The sequence below is a fragment of the Microtus pennsylvanicus genome, chromosome 22 (assembly GCF_037038515.1).
Source record: "Microtus pennsylvanicus isolate mMicPen1 chromosome 22, mMicPen1.hap1, whole genome shotgun sequence".
Lineage (NCBI taxonomy): Eukaryota > Metazoa > Chordata > Mammalia > Rodentia > Cricetidae > Microtus > Microtus pennsylvanicus.
The window spans coordinates 17,798,088-17,810,195 of NC_134600.1; the positions used below are offsets into that span (position 1 = coordinate 17,798,088).

A 12,108-nucleotide genomic window follows, 5' to 3' on the forward strand; every position below is an offset into this window, starting at 1 on the left:
CACACAGACAGAATATTGTACACATAATAAATAAATATTAAAAAAAAAAAGAAGGGAAGGTAAGGTAAGGAAGCAGGACAGAGTCTTCTAGTGGAGACCAAAAGCTAGGGAACAATGAGGGGGCAGTGTTGACTTCCTAGGGAGTGGCAAAGAAACGTGGCTGTGGAGACAGGGAAGGGAGGAAGAGGTCTGGGAACGCAGAGTTAATGTGTGTGGGCTTTGTTATCCCTTACCTGGTTTCTGCCTTTTAATTCTCTTTAAATGACTTGAGACTTCTTCCTCTTTCTCTCGGACCAGGCGGCCTCGGCAGTGAGCAACGCAGCCATGGCCAAGATTAAGGCTTGGGACCTGCGCAGCAAGAAGAAGGAGGAGCTGCTAAAACAACCGGACGATTTGAAAGTGGAGCTATCCCAGCTTCGCGTCGCCAAGGTGACAGGCGGTGCCCCGTCCAAGCTCTCCAAGATACGAGTTGTCCGCAAATCCACCGCCCGTGTTCTCACCGTCATTAACCAGACTCAAAAGGAAAACCTCAGGAAATTCTACAAGGGCAAGAAGTACAAACCTCTGGACCTGCGACCCAAGAAAACTAGAGCCATGCGTCGTCGGCTCACTAAGCATGAGGAGAAGCTGAAGACAAAGAAGCAGCAGCGGAAGGAGAGGCTGTACCCACTACGCAAGTATGCGGTCAAGGCCTAATGAAAGGGCAATAATGTGCAAGACTGGCTAACAACAACAACAAAAAAATGACTTGACAAAGACTGTAAGTGACCCATGGCTCTGTTTTCTAAGTGAAGAATGGGATTCACTGGGAACATTCCTCTAGACCCTTTTTCTTCTTGAGATAGCTGCCTGGCATTATGTCCCCTAGACTGGTCTTGAACTCATGGCCCAAGTGATCATCCTGCATCACCCTCCAGAGTCGCTGGGACTATACAGAGGCATGTGCCCATTAGTTCTTAAAACATGTTTGAAACTAGCAGTTTATTTCAGTTAGTTAGCAAAATATTGCTGTAATTCTGAAGATATTAAACTACTTAAGACAGGGGACCAAGAGCTGGTAGGAAGAGGTGCTGAGGAAGGAGGCTGGAAGGACAACGCGGCATGTGACATGAAAGTGCTCAGGGGACTGGAGGGGAAGATGCGAAAGAAAGGGAGGGTAGAGGGAGATGGGAAGGGAGGAGAATCATCTAAGACACACGCTACTAGAAAATGCCCAGATCTGTCTAATATTATGTATGCTAATTTAGAAAGTATTTAAAAAATAAAATAATTGGGATTATTTTTACCCATCCCGAGATTTCTATGCACAAAGAGAGATATTACAACTGGTCTCAGATAAAATTCTAGGGCCCAGACTATGGTCATTGAATAAGAAAATACTTTTCACGTCCCTAAAATCTCTGCAACTGGGGTGTGTGCTCGACTAGGTTGTGCGACACCCTACAGTCAATGGTGTCTTCAGGTGATGGAGGAAGGTCATTGGTTAAAATAAAAGAAGCTGCTTGGCTCTCATTGGTTAGGAGATAGGTGGGAGGAGTAAACAGAACAGAATGCCGGGAGGAAGAGGAAGTGAGGGCAGACTCCACAGCTCTCCTCTCGGGAGCAGACACCTCAGAGAGACGCCATGCTACCTGCTCCAGGGAAGACGCACGCTATGAAGCTCCGACCCAGGATGGACTTAGGCTAGAATCTTCCCGGTAAGCGCACCTAGGGGCGCTACACAGATGATTAGAAATGGGCTAAATTAATATGTGAGAATTAGCCTAGAAGAGGCTAGATAGGAATGGGCCAAAGCAGTGTTTAAAAGAATACAGTTTCCGTGTAATTATTTCGGGTAAAGCTAGCCGTGCGGGCGGGGTGCTGGGGACGCAGCCCCGCCGTCGCCCCTATTACTACATTCAGGAAGATAGAATAATATAGTCCTTGAAGCACAAGAAAAGCCCTGTGCGACTGGTGTGACCTCATGTGTCAGTGTGCATCAGTTTCCTGTTAGACACATAGCTACGGCAGCGGCTCCTTTTCAGCACCTGCCAATCACAAGGAGCCAGTGTAGGGGCTGCTGGGGCACACTTGTAATTCATGGCATAAGTGTATGGTAACTATTGACCCAGTGCTGAGTTCGCTCTGTCTGCAGTGGCTCTTGGTGGTTTAAACAGGAACAGTATCTTCCCAGACACATAGTATGACAGTTTTTAAATGTTGGTTACCAGGGTATTTACATTAAACGAAACTAAAAGTTCTGCTGTTATTTATTTTTCTGACATTTTCTGAGTTGTCTCCATGGCCCAGAGCCTTGTACAGACCCAGAATTATTTCACTGCCAACAGACCTACAAAACCCTCTTAAGAAGTCTCTCTGAAAACAAATGTGTCTCCCGCCGTTGCTGCGTTAACTTCCATGACTGAGCATTGAGAAAGACAGGCACACTGCCGGTGCTCTCTTAACCTGAGCCTAAGAGACAAGCTTCAGTAACGACTCCCATCTTCCTGTTTGTTCCCCACTATCCCACTCCTGATAGAAGAACGTGTGCAGATTACACAACACCTGTTGTGTAAGGCAATTGTGACTAACACACAACTTAGGAAAGGATCTTTCCTCTTACCTTGTCATAAAGGATATAGAATAACCTAGTCGCCTTACGTTATCCTAAACTGTCCTTGCAAGGTTGTCTGCAATTCTTCATTGTGCTAAAAAAAAATACATATTACATAAAGCTGTATCATCTTAATCATTTTAAGTACACGATTCTGTGAGATTAAACATATTCCTATTCTTTGCAGCCATCAGCACCATCTATCTCCAGGTATTTTGTTACCCTAAACTGGAGCACTGCACCACACACACTGGCACCCACTACTTCCCTTATGGTACCTAGAAACCGCTATTCTCCTTTCTATCTTTAAGAGTTTGACTACTTTTAGCCAGGTGGTGGCAGCACACACCTTTAATCCCAGCACTCAGAGGCAGAGGCAGGCAGATCTCTGTGAGTTCGAGGCCAGTCTGGTCTACAAGAGCTAGTTCCAGCCGGGCGGTGGTGGCGCACGCCTTTAATCCCAGCACTCGGGAGGCAGAGGCAGGCGGATCTCTGTGAGTTCGAGACCAGCCTGGTATATAAAGAGCTAGTTCCAGGACAGGCTCCAAAGCTACAGAGAAACCCTGTCTCGAAAACAAAAAGAAAAAAGAAAAAAAGAGAAAGAATTTGACTACTCTAGCTATATAATATTGAGGGGTTCCTGTAGTATTTGCCTTTTCTGGTTGGCTTATTTCATGCAGTACCACGGTTTGCCTATATGCATCAGAATTTCTTCATTGTATCCAACGTTGTAAAGTTGGTTAATACAGCCTTTTATCTATGTACGACATTTGATTTGTCCACTTGTCCCTTCCATGGACACTTGGGCTGCTTCTCCTGTTTGGCTACTATAAATACTGCCAGTGTAAGCATAGGTGTGTATCTTTAAGACTTTAGTTTCAATTCTTCTGGCATATACTCGGAAGCAGATATGCTAAACTTTATTAAAATTCTATGTTGATGCTGGGCAGTGGTGGTGCATGCCTTTAATCCAACCACATGGGAGGCAGAGGCAGGTTTCTATAAGTCTGAGACCAGCCTGATCTATAGAGCTAGTTTCAGGATAGCTAGAGCTGTTACACAGAGAAACCCTGTCTCAGGAAAATAAATAGGTAGATGATAGATAGATAGATAGATAGATAGATAGATAGATAGATAGATAGATAGATAGATGATAGATAGATAGATAGATAGATAGATAGATAGATAGATAGATAGACAGACAGACAGATAGATAAAATTCTATGTTGACTACATTAAAGAATTCTAGATTGTTCTTCATTGTGGCCACATCTTTTACATTCCAACCATCAATATGCAAGATTTTCTTGTGTGTGTGTGTATATATGTGTGTGTTTAACTAATAGCCATACTACTAGGCATGACATGGTATCTCCTTATAAATGTGATTTGCATTTCCATATTCATAAGTTATGTCCCTTGTCCATTTTAAAATCAGAGTGTTTGAGCTATAGAAGATCTCTCTATATGTTCTGCATATGAACTTATTAGCTATAGAAATGGAAAATATTTTTATTTCTGTGAATTGTCTTTTGGTTCCACTGATCTGGTTTTTGTTCCGTTTTGATCTGTGAAGGGTTTTGACTGTGATAAAGCACAGTTCATCTATTTTTGCTACCTATGCGTTTTATATCATACTCAATAACTTGTTACCAAATCCAATGTTTTTCTCTTATTTTTTTTCTAAGGATTTTACAGTGTTTAGGTCTTGTGTTTGTGGCTGTAACCCATGTGGGGTGATTTTTGCACTTGGGTCTTTTGAGTATGGATGTCTAATTGGCCACATATCAATTTATAAAGGTCTTTTCTCTTCGTTACTGTGTGGTCTTGTCATCTGCCACAAAACATTTGACCATATACGTGGTTACTCCCGTGCTCTCTGTCCTCTTGCATTTATTGTGTGTCTGTATTTTTGTCACTACTACACTGTCCTGATTGCTATGACTTTATAAACCTTTGGGTGTTTAGTTGTTTATTGTTATTGTTTTAAAGAGGGCTTCTCTACATAGCCCTGGCTGTCCTGAAACTCACTGTGTAGGCAAGGCTACTTTTGAACGAACACTGCCTCTGCCTCCCAAGTGCTGGGATTAAAGGTGTGCAGTGCCCAGTTACAAGTTTTGAAATCAGGAAGTTGTAATAACTCCAACCTTGTTCTTTCTTTTCAATATTATTTCAGCTATCTGAGACCATTTGTGATTCAAATACAATGCATTTTCGGAAGGATTTTTCTATTGCTGCAAAGAAAAACACCACTGAAATTTTATAGAATTTGTCTTATATGGGATTATTTGGGGCAGTGTGGTTATTTTCATAATAAGTAATCGTAATTTGTAATCCATAATTGTAAGCCTTCCAGCTTCACAATCTGAAGATGTGTTTTCATTTATGCTCATTTTCAATGTCTTTTTTAAATTGACTAAATATTATTTCTGTCATTTCTCCCCAAACACACATGTTGCTCTTTCATTTTCATGTCTTTTTGTTTTGTTTTTGTGTCCCATGACTTTATCCAGTGGCGTCTGCAAGGCTATAAGTTTGAAACTGTCCACTGGAATTCTGTAGGTCCACAACTGAAGATAAATACTGTTCAGGATACAAGTTTTCTGTCTTCTTGGTGAAACTTATTTACATCTTATTTGAAGGATATTATAGATTAAACTGTTTTCTTAATTTCTTTTCAAATAATTTACTTTTTGTGCTTCGAAACTCAACCAATGGTATTGTGATTTCTAGGAAATTCATTCTCAGCTCACTCCCGTGCCTCCTGTTTTGCTATGCCATAAAGAAACCAGTTGCAAAGCTCAAGTAAATTGAAGTCCATTTTCATGTACTTAATCCATACATTACAAACTTCTTCCTTTACCAACCCCCAGTTTATGTCATGGTTTACTTGTATGTTATTGGCAGAAATGAGGTAAAAACCCTATAACATCCTCTGGCCTTTGAATCTTACCTTTGGACTATATACATATGATTGTTTAATAGGATTTCCTATACAGGATTTAAATCCTGTAAATTCCATCTTCTCCCTATGCCATATTTTTTATCCGACAACAACATTTTTATGATTTTGGTGGAAATCAAGGGAAAGAAGAGATGAGGAGGTGTAGTCTTCACTTAACTAAATTTGAGCAAAGGCCTGGCATTTTTCAATTGCACCTGTCATTAAAAACTATAATATTATAAACAAAGACAGAGCAAACATTTGAAAGCAGACAATGAGATATCTCCTCTGCATCAAGTTACGAAACATCAGCCTAGGATTCTAGGATGTGAACCAGAGATATTCTGCCATTTCCAAAGGTTCAAAAGGGCATCCAAGCCCTTTCTCCTGCTTGCTTTAATGTGGTTTCTGTTGAGTTTGATGTATGTAGTATAAATAAAAATCATGCATAATATGATATTCTCCTTCTGGACTATAACCTCCAGGTGAGAGTCAATACTATTGAATGAGTGAGTCAACACAGGAATATTGCATAGCTAATCTTGTGACCTTTTGTGCATGAGATGTCATTTTTACAATGATTTGTTTCAGAGAAAATTGGATTTTTCAAGAACACAGTGGCCATTTATTTTTTCTGATACAATAAAACGCTTGCTTCACTTACATGAGGTAGCCTTACAGATGTGTGCCCAAACAACCCCTTGCCAGCTGTATGGTCTGACAACTTAAAAATGAATTCCCCAAACTTAAAAACTCCAAAGACCTAAAATGGTGTTTACATAAGACAACCAGTTATATCCACAGAGAAAATATAGTTTTTGGTGGATGATATAGATTTTAAGACCTTCTATATCCTGGGGCCCTGCCAAAGGGTTTGGAAATGACTCATAAGCAGCACATGGCTTTAAGGCATATAGTCATATGTATTCCTTTATGTATATTCATATATGTATGTATACACCCTTCAGAAATACCATGCAATGTCGTTTGGTCATTTTCCCTCCCCAGCTACTCCCAGATCAGTCCCTACCTCCTATCCTCTCCAACTTTGAGTCTTCCCTTTTTAAAAAATTAATTAGGTGAGTCCAGTTAGTGCTGTCCACATATTCCTAGGTGAGGAGTTATTCACTGGAGCCTGGTGGACCTGCCAGGGGCTACACACCCTTAGAGAAAACTGGGCCTCCATTGCCCAGAAGTTTTATCAAATGTCAATGGCTCCTAGCTTAGCTGGGGATTTCATGCCTGCCGATGCCTCTCTATGCTAGGGGTTTGTTTGGTACCAAGATTCATTCTATAGATTTAGATTCCCACTTGTCCCAAAACCTTTGATTGGATAGGCCATTCTTCCTATGCTAGTTAACAGTGTGTGCGTTTCCATAAGTCGGTCATCGATTTTAGTGTGGACTGATGGCAGCTTCTCTGCCCTGTCCTTTTAGCTATCCTTGTCAACAAACAACACTTAATGTCTACAGCATTATAATAAATCTTGTCCAGTAGTGAAGGCCTTTTGTTTTTTCTTCTTCAACATTTTCTTTAAGACTCTTGGCATTTTTCACTTCTAAATAAAATTTAAAACCAACTTGCAAGCGTTTTACCAAAGAAACCTGCTGGAATAAAAAAATTGTAGTGTATTAGATATATTGATCAATTTTTGGAGAGTGTGGAGGCCCAAAAAAATGTAAGTCTATTCCACCTTCTCTGAAGGTCAAAAAGGTTTAGCTTGCTCAAAGTTGTTGGCAACAGGTGTGACTTCACACCCTGACCTAAAATGTGCTTACTTGGTGCTTTGGACATTAAGATGGCCCATAGAGATGTATCCTCTCCACCCTGACCAAAGGTCAGAGAATTGCAGCAGAAGACTTCTGCTCCTTCTTTGGAATTAGGAGGTTTAACCTAGGCAGTGGCTGCCTTCATGATACTCGGTCTAAGATGGGTTCACTGCCTAAGCCACAGAATGCTTTTCTCAAGGATTAATGACTTGATGTCTCAAAGTATTGAAACTAGTAACTGTTCTGGTTGTCCTTTGTATCATGTTAAAGCAGTCTTTTGTCTTCTTCCCCCGTGGTATTGGGGTATAAAAGTGTAGAGAAAATTAAGCACAGGTGTGATGGAGGAAGGTCATTGGCTAATTAATAAAGAAACTGCTTGGCCTGATAGGTTAGATCATAGGTGGGTGGAATAAACAGAGCAGAATGCTGGGAGGAAGAGGAAGTGAGCTCAGACGCCATAGCTCTCTCTTCTCCGAGGCAGATGCAATGAAGCTCCGACCCAAGATGGACGTAGGCTAGAATCTCCCTGGTAAGTCACCACCTCTTGGTGCTACACACATTAATAGAAATGCACCAAGCAGTGTTTAAATGAATACAGTTTGTGTGTTGTTATTTTGGGGCATAAGCTATCCGGGCGGCTGGGAGCTGGGTGGCAGAAACGCAGCCCTCAGCTCCTTCAATACAGGTGATTTCAGTATTCACTGGAACTCCCTCCTGTACTATCCTATGTCTCTGTTTTGTGATTTTCACTTGTGTCTTTGTCCTTTTTACTTGCTTTTCTGATCCCCATATCCCTGCCCTGGTAAGTGGTATTCTTGTCAAAGCCAGTCCCTGGCAGGAGAGCTGTGTTGCATATTTTAATCCATTAACATAGCTTCTAAATCTTAAATTCATCATCCCATGTCTTTAATACATTACTATGTTATGTCCCTCCATTCATTTAGGTTTCTCCAACATTTATAGGTTTGATGTGCTTTTGTGATGCACACATGCGTGTATGTGTGTCTCTTAGTACCTGAGTCATGTTTGCATGTATGGGGGCCAATGGTTGACAACAGATGTCTTTCTCTCTTGTTTTCCACCTTACTTTTTGGGACAGGTTTACTCAATAAAACTTGGAGTTCACTGATTGGCTGGACTGACTTGTGGGGAGCCCCCCAGGTCTTACCATCTCATCCTCCAGTTACTTAGGTCACAAGTATGAACCTTTATGCCTGACCTTTATACAGAGCGGCTGGGGATCCAAATTCACAGCTCCATACTCTGTGCAGAATCATTTCCCCATCCCTAAATTGTCAGAATTTGATACAAAGGTTTCGCACATTTTTGTTTGTTTAAGATAGTCCTACACATATTTGAGAGATTTAATCAATATTTTAAATTAATTTATATTTTAATTTTATTAATTAGTAATTATGCATATTTATGGGTTTATAGAAGGATTAGGTATACATATACAATTTGTAATCATCATTACTAGAGTGATTAGCATTTCCTCTTCCCTAAACATTTATGTTTTTGATTAGTGCATGATAATTGTACATATTTTAAGATATAACATGCTACTTCAATACATGTATGCAAAAGGTACTGGTCGCATTTGCTAATTGTTTGCTGCAGGTGTAAATGAATAATTTGTATTATCCAATGGTTTCAAAGTATATATTCATGTAACCTGAAGATAAATCCTCTCATTCTTCCTACTCTTTTTCTTTCTTGTTTGTTTGCCTGCTTCTGGTTTGCTGAGCTGGTCAGAACATAGAACAATTCTTCAAGGCAAGAGTTTCACACTGACACAGTCCTAGTCTTGGTGTGTGTGCTGTGAAGAGACACCATGACCACAGCATTTTTGTTTTGTTTTGTTTTGTTTTGTTTTTCGAGACAGGGTTTCTCTGTGGTTTTGGTGCCTGTCCTGGAACTAGCTCTTGTAGATCAGGCTGGCCTCGAACTCCCAGAGATCTGCCTGCCTCTGCCTCCCGAGTGCTGGGATTAAAGGCGTGCGCCACCATCGCCCGGCCGACCACAGCATTTTTCAGAAAGGAAAGCATTTCATTGGGGCTGGCTTACAGTTCAGAGGTTTAGTCCGTTGTCATCATGGCGGGAAGCATGGGGCGTGCAGGTAGATGTGGTACTGGAGAAGGAGCTGAGAGTTCTACCTTAGCATCTCTCCTCCTGTGGAGCTCTGACAGCGGGAGAAGGGGCTGTCTCTGACTCTTCTACTGGCTTGTGGGACCCACGCCACATACTGGGTCGCCTTGTCCAGCCTTAATGCATGGGGAGGTGCTTAGTCTTACTGCAATTTGATATGCCGTGCTTTGTTGATACTCAGGGGTACCTGACCTTTTCCTAACAGAAATGGGAGGGGAATGGATTGGAGGGTGTGAAAAGGTGGGGGAAGGGTGGAAGAAAGGGACTGGGAGGAGAGAGGAGAAATTGCAGTCAGGATGTAATATAAATAAATAAATTTTTTTTAACAGTTCCACAGACAGCTGGAAGAGTGTGACACCGGGCCTGGCCTGGGCTTCTGAAACCTCCAAGTGGGCCCCCAGTGACACATATCCTTTAATAAGGTCACACCTCATGGCCCCTCTCCAGTAGTGCTACTCCCTGATAACCAAATATTCGAATATGTGAGCCTATGGGGGCCGTTCCCTTTCAAACCATCATAGTATGGATCCTTGCTCTCAGCACAACATAAGCCTTTGCTGTAGTGTGTACGCACTTGCATGAGCTCTTACTGTAGTGTGTACGCACTTTTCATTACACGGACCTCCTTCCTGTAGAATCCGAGTTCTCAAAATGATTTATTTATCCTAGATGTTCAATTTTGTCAAGTGTACTTTCTTCATGTACTTATGTTTTCTGCTTTATTCAAATAAATAATTAATTTCAATGGTTTCTTTAAAACTATTTTTATTATTTCTTTGAGAAACAATGTATTTTGATCATATTCATCCCATCTCCTCCAAGATCTGCCCCTCCTCCTTAACTCAACTCTCCAAGATCTGCCCCACCTCCTTACCTCCTGTCAAGTTTGAGTCTTTTTATTATTGCTACTTAATAACCCATTGGCTCCAATTTCTGCTGCCCAGATATTTGTGCGTTTCTATTTCTCCTTTTTAAATAAACTTAACCATTTGTTTGAGAAAGGGTTTTTGCGTAGGTCGGTCTGATCATGAACTCAATATATAACTAAAGACGGTCTTGAACGTCTGTTCTCCTAGTCTTCAAAATGCTAGGGTTGCCATTACACTCAGTTCATATGATGCTGGGGACCGAACCCAGGGCCTTGTGTATGCTAGGCAAGCACTCTACCAATTGTGCTACATGCCCGGATCTTAAGGATTGTTTCTTAAATGCTAAACGTAACTTGACTGCAGAGCACTGTTATTTTCTGTATCTCTGCCTTGCTTCACCAGTTTTTGTCTAGGATTTGTGCGTGCTGTAAGCTATCGCCTGTCTGTCTTCTTGGTTTTATTTAAACTTTCCCATTGCAGCAGCAATGATGTCAAGCTACTTCCCCAGATGACAGAGAATCCACTACATTTCTTTTAATTAGCAAATGAGATTGGTACGGTTACAGAATATCAGATCAATATAAAAGAGCAACTCGGGCCTGGAGAAGTGGCTCAGGGGTTAAGAGCATTGCCTGCTCTTCCAAAGGTCCTGAGTTCAATTTCCAGCAACCACATGGTGGCTCACAACCATCTGTAATGAGGTCTGGTGCCCTCTTCTGGCTGCAGGCATACATGCAGACAGAATACTGACAATACTGTATACATAATAAATAAATAAATCTTAAAATAAAAGAGCAACTCTATTTTTATGCACTATCACTGAACAGTTCAAAATGAAATCGAGACAAATGCATGTACCATGACGACAAAATGAATAAAATATCTAGCTATAAATTTAGTAGGACAAGTGAAAACTTCTTCCCTGAAAACGATAAAGTGGATTTGAAATAAATTAAATGAGATATACGTAATTGGAAAGGCTGCCTGTTCACATGGCTGTATGCCCCACGCTGATCTAGAGACTTAGCATAGTTTTCCCTACAAGATTGTAGCTAGCGCAGCTGTGGAAGCTGACGAACCGATCCCAAAACCTACGTGTGATGGAACCAGAAGAGACAAAGCGACCTTGACAGCGAGCACTTGGAGGACTCACTGCCTAAAAGTGTACCACGTTGTCACGGTAACGGGGGTAGAATCGTCCTGCATTACTAGTTGGGCAGAGTCTGGCTTCTGTGGTTTTCTATGTGGTTTTCCCCTTACAGCAGTCGGACCATTAATTCAAAGCTGTCTAGTGGCAAACATCAAGAACTTACACATCCATTGCCTTAAGCCAAGGTAGAATCATTTTTAGCTATGTAGAGACTGCTTATGTAAGGTAAGTCTGCACCCAACGCCTACCTTCCACACAGACAAACTCTAGCAATTAAAAGCTCAAACTTCTGCACTCCGGAGCTCCCTAATGCTGAGGCCCCTTCACCCCACTACTTCCTTACCCCCTCACTCCCTCACCCACACCCACCTCTGCCTTGCTGCTAAAGAACACTGTGTTCTCCAATTACCTTTCGGAGAATCCCTCGTTCCTCTCCCCTTTAGGTAGTGACCCTGCTGCTGTGATGGTCCGCTATGTGAAACACTGCCATCTTGTGGTCATCGGTTTTCACCAAGTAAGACTGAAAGTTATCATAGAAATCAATGGGATAGAGGGGCGCACTCATAAATAAGCTTAACTATTGTGACCAACTGATTTCTGACAAGGGTGCCGCGACAGTGACGGGAAAGGGATAA

At 41.5% G+C, this 12,108-nt stretch overlaps 1 pseudogene; it reads left to right on the top strand.

The window, feature by feature from the left end:
* The first annotated feature begins 278 nt into the window (after positions 1-278).
* LOC142839859 (large ribosomal subunit protein uL29 pseudogene) lies at positions 279-696 on the top strand (annotated as a pseudogene).
* Positions 697-12,108: the final 11,412 nt, after the last annotated feature.